This window comes from Mus caroli, unplaced genomic scaffold (genome assembly GCF_978045245.1).
Source record: "Mus caroli unplaced genomic scaffold, Mus_caroli_1 scaffold_2, whole genome shotgun sequence".
Lineage (NCBI taxonomy): Eukaryota > Metazoa > Chordata > Mammalia > Rodentia > Muridae > Mus > Mus caroli.
The window spans coordinates 91,939,324-91,946,126 of NW_028227257.1; positions in this window are offsets into that span (position 1 = coordinate 91,939,324).

Sequence of the window (6,803 nt, forward strand, 5' to 3'; positions counted from 1 at the left end):
ATTTTCCAGTTTTGTTGAGTATAGGCTTTTGTAGTAGGATATGTTGATTTTTAAAATTTCCTCCATTTCTGTTGTTATGTCTCCCTGATTGTGTGAATTTGGATATTGCCTCTGGGCTCTTCAGTTAGTTTGGCTAGGGGTTTCATCTATCTTGTTGATTCTCTCAATGAACCAGCTTTTGGTTTTGTTCATTCCTCTTATTTCTTAGAAAATTCTTCATATTTGGCAGATAGGGAAAGAAATTTGGTAGCAGATGTTTCTGATATTCTTTTTTCTCTTTTGATGTCTTTAAAGTAAGACATTATTAAAATATCAAGACTGCATCTGATTATAGTTGTGGCAAATCTATTGCTGGGTATTTTATTCTATATTTAGAATAAGAATCAGACAAAAATCAGACAAGAGCATTTGAATAGTAGTCTTACTTTAAATAGAGTGGGTTGAAATTTGTGGAACACAAGATGTGATCATTAAAAAGAAACCACATTATTTGCACTAGCACAGTAAGGAATGATACCATAAGGGATTTTAATATTTGGTTGGATTATACCCATTATACCCCTTGACATAAAAATTCAAAACTCATTGGAAATATCTACTCTTGGGAAGGAAGAACATCAGAAGAATCCTACCTATATAGATCTACAAAAACAATAGGGATTGGTCATGCAAGCCCGCACTCAGAATATGTGTGTTCATACAAGGAACAGATAATTCTTCAGCTGCAGAAAAACCTCAGAATTTTTCCTGGGATAAGGGGTTTGCCGACATGCAAACTGGGAGAATTAAGGTATTATGGGAAAATTTACCTGTATTTATAAAGAAAATTTGAAAGCTTAGTCATTGGTAGGGGAGTCAGTTTCTCTGAGAGCTAACTATGTGGAGTTTAGATTTGAAGCTTAATCTGTAATTAGCTCCAATATACTATAAATGAAAGAAATATGGAGCACAGGCCAAGAAAAGATTGATGACATGAGTGCCATCTGCCAAGGAGAAGGATTATGTGATCTGTAAATAGCACAAACCAAAAAGGCATGGTTATCAAAATCTGTCAACCATGAGTATTAGGGCAACATGTGTCCTGCCACTGCAGTACACAAAGTGTAGGATTTTATAATTTTCACTCTAGGGTTATTACTCAAATGATTACTTTCTGCTTCATTTTAGATTTCTGATCCTTGCTTTGATATAAACAGCAATTTTTTTTGTCTTATTATATATTGGAAGTATGTAGTTTCTTTAGAATTTATAGTAGATCTTAGCTAAGAGTATGCCTTGAATATTTCAAAATGTTTGATATGGGTTTTTGAATAGTTTTATATTTGTAAATAATTTGTGGGCTCATGGAGATGAATTTAATTCATAAGAGATGGATATATACCAAGTCTGGCATGGCTGTGTAAGGGAAGGTGTGACATACTCTCTGTCCCTGCAGCATCAACAGGCTGTTGATCCCCATGATCCCCATGTGTGCTGATGACTGCTGTTGGCTTGAAACTGATCTACTACCTCTTCTATTTTATGTTCAATCTGGGGAATATACTTTTCCCATTACTCAAAGCTATTCACTCTATAATAAATGAAACATATGCAGTTCTCAGGAATGAGGAATGGAGGTGGCCATGAGACTGTGGAAGACAAGAAACAGGCCTTCCATTTGGTCATTAGGGTACAGAAAAGGATCTAGACAGCATAACCAGAGAGGTCATACAAGCCTTAAGGGCCCTTTGAAAGTATAGTTCATTGCCAGAATTGTCCTTGAATTTGGAATTATGAAGAGATGCATATGCCTACTGGTCCAATGACTGCTGCATTAATTAGTCAGTGTGAACTTGAGGACATCACGGCTAGAGAGGTAAAGTGGCCTCAAGAAGAAAAGATATGGATAGAAAAAGAAGGAATTTATAGAAAACAAGTAAATGATAGACGGTTTATTTTATGGGAGAAAGTCTTGTATGACTTAGAAATAAATAGTATTCAAAGGAGAGTATATGTGGCCATGGAATTGCCTGAATGAGGAAACAAAGATTAAGAATTAAAATATGATGTATAACCATATAAAAAGTTAGTACTTTGTTTATGTGGCTACTTGAAAATTGGAGATGATCATGCCGAAAAAGATATCAGTGAGAGAGAACTGTTTTACTTGTATAAATTTTAAAACTTTGTAAGAAATCATTTTAGCATTCTTAGTCTGCACCCTTTCTTTCTTTTTTACTTTCTTTCTCTTTTCTTTTTCTTTTTAGATTTTTTTCTTTTTTTTAATTAGATATTTTTTTATTTACATTTAAAATGTTATCCCCTTTCCTGGTTTGCCTTCTGAAAACCCCCTATTCCATCCCCCCTGCCCCTTCTCACCAACCCACCCACTCCAGCATCCTGGCCCTGGCATTTTCCTATAATGGGGCATCGAACCTTCAAAACACCATTGACCTTTCCTCCATTGATGACCGATAAGGCCATCTTCTTCTACATATGTAGCTAGAGCCAATAGTCCCAACATATGTAGTCTTTGGTTGGTGCTTTAGTCCCTGGGAGCTCTGGGGGGTACTGGTTGGTTCATATGGTTGTACTTCCTTGGTTGTTCTTCCTATGGGGCTGCAAACCCCTTCAGCTCCTTGGGACCTTTCTCTAGCTCCTCCATTGGGGACCCTGTGTTCAGTCCACTTGTTGGCTGAGAGCATCCACCTCCATATTTGTCAAGGCACTGGTAGAGCCCCTCAGGAGTCAACTAAATCAGGCCCCAGTCAGTAAGCGCTTGTTGGCATCCACAATAGGGTCTGGGTTTGGTGACTATATGGAATGGATCCCCAAGTGGGGCAGTCTCTGGAATGCCTTTTCCTTTTCTCCAGTCTTTGCTCTACACTTTGTCTCTGTATCTCCTCACATGAGTATTCTTTTCCCCCTTCTAAGAAGGACCGAATTATCCACATGTTGGAGTTCCTTCTTCTTGAGCTTCTTACATGAAATTAGTTACTAAAAACTGTTGTCTGCAGTGTCAGGAAACGACAAGAGCTGTGCCCTGCTACCCATGAAGAACAGGCTGTGCAAAACTATGAAGACATGTGCTGAAGGAAGATGAAATATTGTAACTTGTGAGTTGTTTAAGAGCCCACTGCCCCGGCCTGGGACTGAGAACAAAGCAGAACAGCCCCCAGGCATGCCAGTGCAGGACTGTTGTTAAGGCATTCCTAAGAACATCTTGACTGTAAAGATGAAAAGAATGCAAGGACACAGGCAAGGCGATCTGGCCGGAACCTCCCCTCTGTCTATTGCCCCTTGGCGCCGGGTAAAGTCATACATCAACTGGTTGCTATGTGAACAAAGATAAGCCCCCAGCCCACAGGAACAAAGTCCTGCTTTCTGTTAATGTTTGAATAAGCCAATAGTGTGTCGCTATGCTGAATTCCACACCCCTAAACCCCTTAACCCATAAAAACCCCTATTTTTCAAGCCTCGGGGCCAACATCCGTTATCTCCTGTGTGGGATGCATGCCGGTCTGGAGCTCCGTGATTAAACGTCCTCATGTAATTACAGCAAGAGATGGTCCTTCGTGATGTTTTGGGTGCATGCCAAATCGGGAATGGGGTGGGGGTTTCCCCACTAGGTCTAACAGTGCTTTTGCTTTGTATTTAGTTTCTGTGCTAAGGAAGCAGGGTAGGAACTAATGATACAAAGTTTTGTTTATAATTATTCAGCATACTTTTGTAGCAAAAGAAAAGTCCAAATCACACACTTCATTATACTATCTAAGGCCTTATATCTAATATGACATGAACTTCTTTTTGTTTCAGCACTGTGATATAATTGGATTAGAAAGCCAGCAAACCAGCAAGTATGTGATTGAATCCAAGCTACCTTGCTTTCTCAATTATGGTGAACTATATTCCCTCAAACTATCAGAAAAAAAGATAAACTCAAATTTTTAAAAAATGCTGTTTTCATGATTTTTGTTATAACATTTAGAAACCATAATATATACATCTATTTAACCCTAGATAAATCCTAATATGTCAACTGTCCAAACTATCATTGGCAAAAGCTTGTCTTGCCTCTAGCAAAAACTCTGGTAGAGCCTTCACATGAAAAATGAAGTCCTCCATTGTTGAGGCCAGCCATCTGCTCACATGTCTGGGTTCGAGCCTGGAAGGCATCTTGGAATCTGGAAGAAAAGAGGGAATCTAGGCAGCAGGAGAAAGATGGAGCTAAGACAAGATCCTGATCAAAACTCAATTTTAATATTAGGAACACAGGGTTATAAAGAAGGGGGAGGGGCCCATTCCTGCCAAATCATCTTTGGATTCCAGCTGCAGGTGGCCACGTGAATACTCTGGAACAGCTAGGCGGCAGATAGCAGAAGTGGGAGTGGCAGAACGATAGTGTGGCACACTCCACCCCAGGTTATCTCCTAGTGATAACAGTCAAGCCTGATCAGCCAGACTTCAGGCTGTGAGGGGGGAGGTTACATCTCTTCCCTGTTGTTAATATTAAAAAGGAAAGGCTGGGCTGAGGCATAAAATTTATTTATGCTCTCTAGTTCTGCAGGAATTCTTAGGGCCTAATGAAGAAACCTGTCTCAGTGGGATTCCCTAACTTTTCTCATGGTAAACCCTTGTTTGGTTAAGACAGTCCTTTCTGTCATAGTAAACATTTTGCAGACTAGCACTGAGCTGTTGGCTCCATCTTTTGTAATGCTAATTAGTTACTGAATAGGTAACTTCCTTGCTGAATTCATACTGAATTCCAAGTAGTTAGCTACATGGTCTTTCTAGGACTTTGGAACACTGGCAGAGACTTAACTGTATCAGGATAAAATTTTAAAAGGCACTATAGTAAGATAACACAAAAGGAGAGTACGTGGATCCTCCTTAACAGCTTTGGGTGTCAGGCAGGAAACAGAGAGGAAGGGGTGATGGTCGGCTCCTTAGCACAAGGCCATTTGGCTTGTTAGGGTGGGAGGCTGTGAAGGGCTTGCCTTTTCATGGTATGGTCTCCAACCTCTCCCCTGCCCTTTGAATTAAATTTAATAAGGCCACACTAAATTGAGGTGATCAAATGATCTTCTCATCCTTGGATGAGCCATCATTAACCATGGCTGTGGAAGCATTGATCCGATTCCTCCTGTGGGTGTTGTCACGACCCACAATCATGGCTCTTGGTATCTTTTGGGAAGGGGAGGCAGAGCCTTAGAAAGATTCTTTTGATTGTAACTGGAACTAGATACTAACCTCCATCCAAACTGGGTGTGTCTCTCAGGGAACTCAGAAATGGTCAAGTTGGACCTTCCCCTGCAGTGCTTAGCCTCTTACCCATGCTGGTGCCCATACTGGATTCGTATGATCATGAACCAACATGCACAATTCTGAGTACTGTGCAGCTCCTAAGAGAGAATTCTCAACCTCAGATTCAGCAAGGCCTCTACAAGAATTATGCCAGTTGTAACACCACAATTTGTGGCTCTTAGGTCATATTAGGAGCTGGAGGTCACCATCCTCATCCCTAATATCTCTACGACCTGAGGAACCAAAGGGACCTTGCATTATCAGCAAGGGTGGAAAACTGAAGACCAGCTAAAAGACTAAGCCCGTCTTATCAGAATAAAAAACATATTCTTCTAATATCTGAAATTTCCGTCTTTCTAGCCCTCATAGCAAACCTTAATCCCAAATCAGACCAAAAGTCACAATATGTGCTGGAATGCCTTTAGAATGAAAATTAGTAGCTGCCACCTGCATGCTCTTGGGGGCAGGGATGCATGCCTGCTGCAGTCAGGCTGAAGGTGTTGATAGACCTGCTTGAAAAACAAAATCCAGACAGATAAAAGTAAGAGTACAAAGCTTCTTTTGGGGAAGTCCAGGTACTTTATTCAGTTGCAAATTAGCAAGGCCTCCTTGTGGGGGAGCTGGTTTTTAGAATTAGTAAAAAGGCCAGAGATTCTCTGGAAGTGGAGGCTGTGCTCCGAATTAACTTTGCTAGGTAATTAAGAATTTTAGCTATCTACAATAGGAATCTCTAATATTGGACTTAATATTAGACCAGTCCAAGATTGAGTTAGAATAACTGGTCATATTGAAGAAAAGAGAAAAATCATTATGATTCTATTAAATGACTAATCAAACCATATGGCAATAAGTAAATCCTTTTAAGATACTATAAAGAATTTATTAAATTCTTTGACCTCCAAATTTCAAAATTCTAAAATAAAAGTATGATTTAAATAGTGTGCATGGGAATGAACTAAATAATATGGACAGGGATATAATTTCCCCTTCTTTGTCTTTTAAGAAGTTAAAGTTTTAAAGTTTCACAATATCTTGTCTTTAGAATTAATAACTTGTTGACAAAGCATATCAAATACTTGACTGTTATTGTCAGTATTCATGTAACAAGGGCAGTGACTAATTACACTTTCAATTGTTTCTCTTAAGGAGCAGTTGTAACTAGGAAGCTTGAAAAGTTATTAATAGTCATATGTGCATAATTTACTTATTTATTAACTAGAAATAAGAGTATTTATTTGCAGAAATTTATTAAGTATAAGTCCTTAAGAATTAACACTATTATGTGGAAACAAGTAGTAACTGAGGAAAATAACAGCAGAAATTGACATGCACAATTTCTAAGATTATTAAAATATTACTTAAACCATAACTGTTTTGAATATGCAAAGAACGAGGTTATATATCCAATCTATCTTTTTTCTTTTTTTTAATTTATATTTTTAATTAGGTATTTTCCTCGTTTACATTTTCAATGCTATCCCAAAAGTCCCCCATACCCACCACTCCTATCCCCTACCCAG